We start from the raw sequence: 10,849 nt of genomic DNA on the forward strand, positions 1-10,849 counted from the left end.
TAGCAGAGTACCTTATCAAGTAGATTTGACAAGAGGTGTGTATTATTGATTATTTGTTTTAGTTGAAATATTCTACCTGGGATAAAATATTCAGTGCCCATAAATGAACAAACATGTTTGTATTTCTATGCAACATGGGAGCAGACTTCATATGTTTCTATATAATATATATGACTGTGTGTTTTAATCTGTCTTTCAGTGTTTTTATAGTTTTTCAGCAATGTTGTAACTTTAGAATTCTTTTAAGAAAATCACCCCAGATTCTAGTGCAGTTTGTACTGTGTATCCTGTCTTATGCGTGGTATTCCACTGTCCCCACAGGGAGGAATTTCCTCTTCTATTGAGTTAGTATCAGAGTTAAAGGAACTGTGATTTCTAGGCCTTTGCTCTCCATGTGTTTGCAGTTGGCTGTCAATCGCGATTTTCCCTTTCTTGAGTTTTCATTGTTCAATTAGAATTTTTGAAAATAACTATTAATATGTTGCATCGGTCTCCCTAGAAACTTGATATGTTTGTGCTTTTCAGTTTTCAATTTATGAAAAATGTAAATACACACTTGTTTTTAAGTAGTCCTTTTTCACTAGATATTTGGTTACCTCTTTATAGTTAAAATATTTTTTCCCAATGAATGAATCGGTGTGCATGTTTTAAAAGACACCTTACTTTTTATTTTTCTTATTGTAACAGTTATATTCATTGTAGAGAATTTAGAAAATACGGATAAACACAGTAATAACTTCACAATGGCCTCTAATCTCACCTAGACATACAGTTGTAAGGTTTGAAATTGAGAATTACAAGTCCTCTCACATTGTTCTTCTTTTTCAAGTACGTTTTGGTTACTGAGACCCTCGAATTCCCATATGAATTGTAGCAGCAGCTAGTCAATTTCTGCAGAGGAGTCCGCAGGGATTGTGATCGAGACAACGTTGAATATACGGATCTTTCTGGGGAGCACTGCCATTCCAAGAGCGCTGTCTTCTGATCCAGCAATGTGCGTGATTTGTCTGTCCAGGTATTTAGGTTTTGTTTAATTTTTTTTTAACAATGCTTTGAGTTTACAGATTTATTTTACTTTTTTTTTTTTTTGCCTTTATACTGAGGACAAGTGTGCCAAGTACCGGGATCAGAAGTGTATTTGAGCCCCGCCACTTGCTGCCACCATGGTCGCTGCGCTCTTGCTTCACCCGCTCTACAATCTTGCACAGAATAGGACCTCAGTAACTCTCTCTCTTGAATGATTATATGCTTGTTGGATGATGCTTGAGAGTCCGTGTGATGATTTTTTTCCCCAGCCTTTCCCCACTTCTTTACTATGCCCTTTCTCTTCCTTTCCTCCAGCCTGGGTTTCAGTTTACCTGTGGCATTGATTTTTCTTGTCTGTAGACACTTCCTTTCACTGGTTCACGATAATTTTACATGTGGGCTGTGGAAACCTGCTAGATGTCAAGAAAGAGCCAATCCATTGCATGCTAGTATTTTTAGAGTGCATTATTGTTTTATCGATTGAAATTAAATCAGGGTGACCCCCTGAGCCCTCCCGTGAGCTGTTTTTGCCTTCCTACAGGTGATAATGCTCTGGTTGCTGAATGTGCCCTTTCCCCAGACTTGGTTTTGGAGTTAAGTCACCATCAGTGGAGCCCTCTCTTTAAAAGATGAAGAAAACATTTGCTCCTTCTCCCTGGTTGGGGACTTGGATGAGATGAGGTAACAGGTAAAGGATGGAGCCCCACCTCATTCTAACACCCGCTCGTTCCGTTCCTTTCTCCACGGAAAAAGAGTACAATTCAACACTATAAAGATTGATTGTGAGCAAATGAGATAGACAGGACAACCGATCATTTATTAAATACACTTTCATGCCAGAAACAAATGTATTATACACAGAAAAAGCACACAAAGCATGGTAGTACCGTGATTACAAACGTGGGTACGAGTTCGAGTCCTGCTCTGGAGTGACCAGTCCTGTGAGATGGAGAACTGGTAGGTTGGCTTAGCCTCTCCCGGGCTTGTTTTCTGTCCTGCAGAGATGGGGCTCGCTAGCCGTCTCTCCCCCGTAGAGGTGCTGTAGTGTGCAAATGATGGACGTGGGCAGCCCGAGCACAGCTGCTCGTTCCTCGTAAGTGCAGGAGAGCATAGCTTTTGTGGTGAAGGCTTTATAACAGCCCCGTGTAGACTCTCAGTGCTCCGAAGGGATGCCTTGTGGTTTGGAGATGGGATTCTCATTTCTGTAAATACCCAAGGATTGTGTAATTGGGCCCTGCTGATTTGAATCTTTTCTTTAGAAAGTACATATTGTAGATATATTTTTCAAGCATGCATGCTTTTTTCTTTTATTATTTATAGTTCTACCCTCTCTTGGTTGGACTTTTCATGGAATCCAGGAAACAGCCCTAAGCCACCTGCCTCTTCACACGTCTTCGTGGTGGTTTTCTTCCCTGACTAGAAGAGGGTTCTGCATAGGGGATTTTCTTTGTTCCCCTTTTCTTGGAGTCTCTCTGTCTGTCTGCCCACCTCTCACCTGTCCAACTGTCCATTTCTCTACCCACTCATTCTTCTGACTTGTTCCAAAAAGCATTTCAGGCAGCTTACAGAAGAACAGATACCAAATAAACAGGTGAGAAAATGGGGCCAAGTTCAAACTGTGAGGCTAGGAGGCGAGCCTGTGTGAGGGTGGCAGGCATGAGAGACACGCGTCTGCCCTGTGACTTATAAGATCGACAGCAAGAGTGTGCCTGAGGCTCCCAGCAGACACAGGGAAACAGGGTTTGTGGGAGATGCTCACTGGCTGTGAAATAAATAAGTGGCTGAGGAGAAGCCCAGCCTTTCCAGCTACTAAGGCTTAGGAGAATATTTTGAGTGTCTTCAACATCAGAGTATTTCATCTTTTCTTTTGTCAGAGTTCTACATATAGTTGGTTACATTCTGTACCTGGAAATTTCTACAAAATTTCTTCCCACGTGAGTCCCATGACTCGGGAATGGGGTGGTTCTGCTCATTGACTGGGGTTGGCCAGAAACCGAAAATGACATCTTCAAAGGAGCCTGGGATTTGTCAGTTGTGTTTTGTCAGTACTGTAGAGTTCAAAAAATTCTTTCACAGTATCTCTCCATCTGAGGCGGCAGCGTGCTCTCTTACCAGCATCAGGAGCTCAGGGCCACGGAATGGTGGGGGCTGACTGCATTGCCATCAAGACAGCTGAGCTAGTCACTGCAGGTGTGGTTCTTTTACGTAAGGCCTTTCATGTTCTTTACTTGAATGTTTCAACAGGGAGTTAATTAACTGAGTCAATTAACATTTAATAAATATGATGCTTTGTTGAAAAGACAGTTATAGACAGAATATAAGCTCTGAAGCCTTTAAAAACGGTTTCATTACTGAAATTTCAGTAGGGGAGATACACAGTTTATCTTATTTATGCCTCTCTTTTAAAGTAACAAAGAAACAAGACAGAAAATGCAGAGGATGGTTTCTGTTCTTCCTTTCTGCTTGCAGGTGCCCTCACCTCCAGTAGCATCCATCCAGACACCGGAACTGACACTGGCCGTGCTCAGAACTGCCTCAGCCCTGAAGACACAACTGACAAATAGAAGGGGGCCACGCCCTGTTACAGCAGGTGCTCTCACTTTGTGGATCCTTATGTAACTGAGCGGTGTTAATCAGGATTGCCCGTTCTACATTGTGTGGCGCTGCTGCGGTGTCTCCTAGTTACTTGTTTCTGTAAGTATTCATGTATTATTCCCCACTGCATGGTGCTACACGTCTAAAAATGCTTTTTTCAGATGAAAAATAATGTGCATTTAATATAATATGTCTGAAAAAAGGGGCAAAAGAGTCTATCCTGGTCCCGCTACTCAGAGATAATAATTAACAATTTAACATTTATTTTCTGTTCTTTTCGTCAGTGTGTATCATCTCTGTCATAAAAACCAGTGAGCACTCTGTCCCTGTTTACTGTTCGGAGACCTCCATTTTCCATTCGGCTTATTACATGTTTTTCTACAATATTCTATCTCCCCTGGCATGATTTTTAAAGACCAGTGTAGCATTCTGTCTTATGGAGACATCGTCCATTTTACTTCGGACTTAAATAAACATTTAAATTCCAAGTATACTTAACTGAAATACTGAAAAGAGAACTGTGGTGGTACAGGAAGGCCCCTAACTCCCTTCCCATTATTTCCTGAGAGTAAAAGCTGTTGAAAATTTGGTATATATATTTCATGACCTTTATGCCTATGAGATACATATATATACACATATGAGAAATCAATGTATAGGTGTGTGTATATATGCTTTATTTAAAAATGAGACCATACTATATGTTTTTCTGCAGCTCGCTTTATTCACTCAGGGGTATGTCATGGACGTCCTCCCACTCCAGACTCACCCCGCCCTTTCAGATAGATTGGAGGGGTCTCCTGATGTGCGGGTGTCGTCTCTTGTCCACGGACACATTTGGTGGAACAGTGCTGTGGACAAGGCCCTGGACCACGGCGAAACGCCGGCACCCTCAGTGCCCGCAGCTCGCCTTGATTTACCGCATCATTGTCTTGATGGTGGACAGTTAAGTTTTCTCCATTTTCCACTGTCAGAAAGAATGTTTGAGTTGCATCCTTCTTGTACAGACATTCCTGTGATCTTGTATGTGTATTCCTTTAGTTAAGGCTTCTGGAAATTTAGTCCCTGGATGTGACATTTACATTCATCACAGACTCCTTTCAAGTGACTAGAAATTCCTTCTCCATTGGGGAATGAAAAAATGCACAATTACTTATGTAACCAATTCTCTATCGCTGGATATGATTTCACTTCAGTTTTTCTTCCCACCTTTGTAAACAGTGCTGTGTAAATGCCCTGATGGGTACATCTTTTTGGACTGATTTTTTTTTCCTAAAGGAAACGATTCCTAGAAGTGGAGTTGAGTCAGTGTGTATGTATGTTTTTCAGAGCTTACAAATCCATTGATATGTCATCCTCTGAAAAAGTCGCTCATGATTTGTTCTCCCACAGATGGACACTAGCTAGAATATCTTAAAAATATTTGCCAATATGATAAGCAAAAGTGCTTTTTCATTGTTTTTGTTTGCATTTGATGACCAGTGAAGTTTTGAGCATTTTTCACTCATTAGCCATTTGACATTTTTAAAATGAATGATTCCTTTTGTCCTTTGCCCACATTTAAGTGAGGGAGCTTCTTGTTGCTTTGTGACAGCTTTTTGTATGTTATGAAAATTAACTTCGTGAATTCATCAACATGTATCACAGAGCTTTTTCTTGTCATTTCTTTCCTTTCATTTTGTTCAGGAAGTTTTCTGATTTTTGTTGTGGCTCAAACTATTCTTAGGATAATAAATGTCTTCCTTATGGGTTTTATCTTTGACATTATTCTTAGAAATACTCTCTTATAATGGAATAAATCTCTTCTGTAGGTTTTTTTAATCTCTAAGATGGAGATTATAATAGTACATGTTATAGTGAGGAGAAGTGGAGTTAATAAGAGCAAAGAGTTGTATTTGCTGTTACTAGTACTTTTTAATATTTACATCACTATCTGCAATTTATCTTGTGGTCATTATGACAGGAATGGAATTTATTCTTTCCAGGTGATTCTCTGTCCCAGGACAATTATCGAATTCATAATTTTCTCTTTGATTTGAAATCCCACCTGTACAAAATACTTACATACACTAGAGTCTCTTTTTGAGCTCATGGTTCCCTTCTGTCAATCTCCTTTCCTTACTCCAGCACCATATCTTACATATTGTAAAAATTTATTTAATAACTGGCAGTCTGATTTTTTTTGATTCTTTTCTTCCATCCCAAATTTTCTTGTCAATATTATGACTTTATTATTCCTGAAGAATTCCAAAATATTTTGTTCAAGTTAAAAAAAATCAGATTGGAATTTTCATGGGATATTTTAGTAAGTTTTGAATTATTCTTAGGAGAACTTACATCTTTACAAAACTGCTTTTCTCCATGCAATATGTTTATCTCTCTACATTCATACCTCTTACCTTAACCCTCAGTACAGTCCTGAAGTTTCTCCATTTAGAATATGGGCATTATTTTTGAATTTATTCCAGATTATTGTTTATGTTTTTGTTAATTTTGTAAGTGAGAATTTTTTGCTATTATATTTTTAAGTGCTTAAAACTGACATTTAGAAAGGAAGATTCGGTTTGTCAATACTCACTTTGTAACTTGTCATTTAAAATTGTAAGTATTAAGTACTTGTTCCAGAATCCTTTCTTTTCTGTTTTTAAAAATTTGTTCCCAAGATTCTCAAAATGTTCATAGCTAAGTAGTATAGGTGGGGACACAGATGGAGAGAGGTAGTGTGGCTCACGTACAAACTGTGAGCACTTTCATGGCTGCCTTTAGGCTGGAGAAGCCGCAGAAGAGCCCAGGTTAGACCAAGGGTGGCTTTGTCTGCACTTGAAAGCCAGCTTTCCTGCCTGTATGGTGAAGCCTGGTGGGCGTGGCAGGTAGATGATCAAGGTCTGATCAAGGTCATTGGCTGCACAGAGCGCTGTGTCTGTGAGAACTGGAGGCCATTACCATGGGAAATGCTTGGTGCCAGGAACACTGCAGGGGAGCTGGGGAGCCTGTGTGTTAAGGATTTTCCAGCCCTGGGAGTGGGAAGATGAGACTCTGCATTCAGATCTGAGTTTGAATTCATCCTGTCTTGTTTACTGGTCCTCTGACTTTTGTCAAGTTATCTACCCGCTGTGAACTCCTGTTTTCTTGTCTCTCAAGACAGGAGAATTACAGCCTGCTGCTAGAGTGTTTGATCAGGGTAAATGATTTGTGTCTATAAGATGCCACGTACAGTCACAATCTCAGTGAGAAATGGGCTGTCGCCTCTTCTTCTGCAACTCAGTGCTCGATAAGACATCAGGGGAAAGCCAGTCCCTAATTTGTATGTGATGCAATGAGGAACAAAATTAACGTCTTGCCTTTCACTAGCAGTATTCTTACTTCTTTGCTTCATTTACCTCTTTCCTCCTTTACTCTCCCCTTTCACCTCCTCCACCAAAAGAGACTGAGTCTGTCTCAGGACACTACATTCAAATTACTTTAAATGTTGGCTCATCCCCATGAAATTACAGTGAAATTAAAAATAATCTGTACACGTCCCAGACATGATTATATTTGATTTACACACACACACACACACACACAGAATCAGGCTACCTCCCATTTGCTGAGGGAGAAGGACCCCTTTTTCTGAGTTTTCATTCACTGAGCGTGAGAGCAAAGTCTCTTAAGCAAAAATTCGCCTGGCTTCTTGCATGGTTTTTTAAATTGGATTTCTGCTTTGTGTCCACAGAAATAGTCTCCTATTAGAAGAGGGGAGTGGAGACATAGATATTCTGCTGAGATATTGGTGTCATCATATTTGAGTTGGAAAGGACTTACGACAGCATAGAGTCGTAACTTTTTATGGGTGAGAATCCATGATAGTGTAACTTGGACAAGAACCCGGGTCTTCTGTCTTCATGTCCATGCGGATGAAGAGGCAACTGGGTGGGGGATGGCAGGGATCCTTGCTTGAGTTCCGGGGTCTTGCTAGTTTCCATTGTTCAGCTGCCTTTAGTTTATGTCCATGTGGCCTCTCATGGGAAGGTCACTCTATCCTGATAGATTGAGTTTCTAATCAGCAAAAAGGTCTGGACCCACTCATGTTTCCCAGAGATTTTCTGCTGACCTGCTGACACTTTCTATACATGAGACCTAAGAAACTGCTGGATATAAAATCCTTATTGTTATCATTTGCCCTCGAGTTCCACAGGAATGGGGTGCTGTCTCAGGCTGTCTAAGGCCAGCTCTGAACAAAGATAGGGTGATAGGCTGTGCAGCTGGACACTCCCCAGTCGAATGGGATTTCCACCTTAGTTTTTAGAATCAGGCAGATTAGTTCAAATCTTACCTTTACCAGTTATTAGCTTTGTGACCTTGAGGAAGAAACTTTACTTTTTTGGGGACAAATTTTCTTTACCTGTAAATAAGTTCAGTATTTATTTTAGGGTTTTTGTTTTAGAATTGAATGAGCTACTTCCCTCATTTATTCCTAAAATACTGATCACATGGTTCTATGCTGGTGACTTAGTGGTTGATTACTAAGGGATTCAGTAGTGAGAATGTGGGTGAGGATCCCTGGATAATAGAGCTTATATTCCATGATATGCTTGTAAAAGACTGGATTGCAGTGGATTTTTAGTAAATGTCCATTCCTTTCCTAATCCCCATTGATTGTGTATATATCTTTATACTAATATATGAACAATTTTTTATTGCAATTTAAGTCTTTTTGTAGTATTTAAAGTATGTAGCTATAACAAAAATACGTGAAATAAAATGATTTGACTTTTATTTTCTTTTCAATAAGCAAAAGAAAATAAAATAGAAAAGAAAAGGAAAAGTTTTGAAGGAGTAGAAATAATTTTATTTCCGTGGAATCGACTCCCTATGTTAGGTTTTTCGGTTGTGTTCTTAAACAGCATATAAAATTGACAGGTTTTGACTTCAGTGTTGATAGCTGGGTGAGTATAGTTTCTTTTTGTGGTTGTCTTTGATGAATTATTTGCACTAGATCATAAATAATGTGCATATTACATATTGGAAAAGAGGAAACCATGGAGACATACTACCTCCAATGCAGTCATTTTGTTACCGAGTCCAAACTCATTCTGCTCACCAAATGACAGGCCAATAAACTGGGAGATGAGGTGTTGGAGCAAGGAATAGTGACTTTATTTGCAAAGCTGGCAGACCCAGAAGATGGCAGACTGATGTCCTGGAGGACCATCTTCCCCAAGTCAGAATTGAGTCTCCTTTTATACTAAAAAGGGGCGGGGCTGCAGTTGGTTGTTGGAAACTTCTTGTTGTATGAATTGCTTGTCCTTTGAATCCGCTGTTCTTGCAGCTGTCCATGTGGATCAAATCATGTTGCCCCTGTAAAACCTCCAAAAATAAAACAAAGTTATTCTCTATTTTGCAACTTGCCATCTCTACGTAAGTGCAGATTAGTTAGCATCCTTCAAGATCACGGCCAGGAGTAGAGGCTGTCCTGGATATTTCAGTCTAAAGGCAACTTTCTTTTACAAATGGTGCAGAGATAGCAAGTCTGAGCCTAGAAAACATGGCACAGGTTTAAAGCCAAAGGAACAGACCTAACATGGGGTCAAAATTGTTCTTTTCTATTACAATTACCTTTTCCGCTTCATAGATAATTTTAGTAAGAAACATGAGCAATTTTGTATTTTTGCTTCTTAATAACCGATAAGTGGGCCAACTATATTTTTGTGAGCAGGGATGCTGTGCGGGCATAGGGGTCACAGCAAACTCTCGTTGGGGGTGGCCGACCCTGGAACATGTCTGATGCCCTGTGAGTGTTGGTGAGGGTGCCCCTAGCCAGCGGCTCTCTTCAGGAGCCAGCATATGGGCATTGATATCTGGAGACCTCATTTTCGGCTGCAGGAAATTTTTTAGATACTGCGATTGAAAAAACACTCCAGCTGGGGATAATTAGGGAAAAAAGGAAAAGGAAAAGGGTTTGCAGTAGAGTAGAAGAGAAGGACATCAGATCACGGAGCCTGAGTGCTTGGCAGCGGTGCTTCGGGGGAGAGGGGAGCAGACGTGGGGAGGGGCCTGGCCCCGGAACCAGCTCCTGCACCTGTCCCCGTGCCCAAGCCACATAGCTTTTAATTGGGCCACCTCTCTGGGCTGGATGTCACCCTGGGCAGAACCTTGAGAATTGAAGGTAAGGGGTGGGCAGCACTCACCTAGGAGGTCACTGTGGATTTCGGTCAAGTCCACAATGCCTTTTCTGGTCATGTGTCTTCACTTGTCCTTTATCTCAGGATCTGAGGAGGAGGAGAAAGGAACTCAGGTAGAGATCCAGGAAGATATCCGACTGTGTTAAGAGAGGACAGACAGTGACACGGGGAGCGAGGACACTTGCAGCAAAGTAAAATGACTTCACAACTATTGCTTCAGAGTTGCAGGTGTGAGAGTGCCTAAGCCTGTCTCAGAGTGCAGGGGACAAGTGGAAAGGAATGGCAAAATTTCCACTGAAAATTGAAATTTTGTTAAATAGCCTGCTACTGTTGCTTGTATCACTTGAGTGAATGCAGGCATATTTCTGTGGGCATTTATAGGTTCACTCAACCCCACCAGCCCCTCTTGCCCCCATCGGGGATGGGATTTCTCAAGCACAGTGCCCCTCCTGCCTGGGTGGGCCACGCTGCCTGTCCTCGCCTGGGGCCGGGCTCCTGCATGGCACTGAGTCCCCGAGGCGCGGCCTGGGAGACACGGCAGGAATATCTCTGCTCTCGACTGAGGGCCTCCTTTTCACCCTGCAGTGTAAGAATGCCGGTGACTGAGTTAGAAGCATGCTCCCAAGCTGTCCGTGTCCTTGCCATTCAGAAGCGGACCCTGGAAGCTTCCAAATTTCTCCAGAATGCGTTCTACATTCACCTTCGGTAGGTGAGTGTATGTCTTTACACAAGTGGAGGAATTACTGCCGTTTTCCTGGAACTTACTCACCACTAGTCCATCTGATTTTTCTGTGCTAGGATTCAGTATGGCCTGCTAAAATATCTGGAGTCAGATCTTGAAACACTGATGAAGAGGATCATTTATTTTACTTCTATATATGATAGCCTTTTACTTTCAAAATTCAGAATTTTTGTTTCTTTCAGGAATTTTTGGGGGGTTGGCGAAACAACTTTGCTCTTACCATCTTTGAGACATGTTGCTTTGTGCCTTTCACCTGTCTTCTGTCACTTGTGAGGCGATTCCATTTGTGACCCTGTCTGGGTTGTTCATGTTATAAAACATA

At 41.2% G+C, this 10,849-nt stretch overlaps 1 long non-coding RNA gene across 1 annotated transcript; it reads left to right on the top strand.

The window, feature by feature from the left end:
* Positions 1–1,501: 1,501 nt before the first annotated feature.
* On the top strand, positions 1,502–10,491 carry LOC141573388 (uncharacterized). The gene is made up of 3 exons (XR_012499080.1): positions 1,502–1,707; positions 3,496–3,720; positions 10,371–10,491. It is a non-coding gene; the product is annotated as an uncharacterized LOC141573388 (long non-coding RNA).
* The last annotated feature ends 358 nt before the right edge of the window (positions 10,492–10,849 follow it).

Source organism: Camelus bactrianus, chromosome 15 (genome assembly GCF_048773025.1).
Source record: "Camelus bactrianus isolate YW-2024 breed Bactrian camel chromosome 15, ASM4877302v1, whole genome shotgun sequence".
Classification (NCBI taxonomy): domain Eukaryota; kingdom Metazoa; phylum Chordata; class Mammalia; order Artiodactyla; family Camelidae; genus Camelus; species Camelus bactrianus.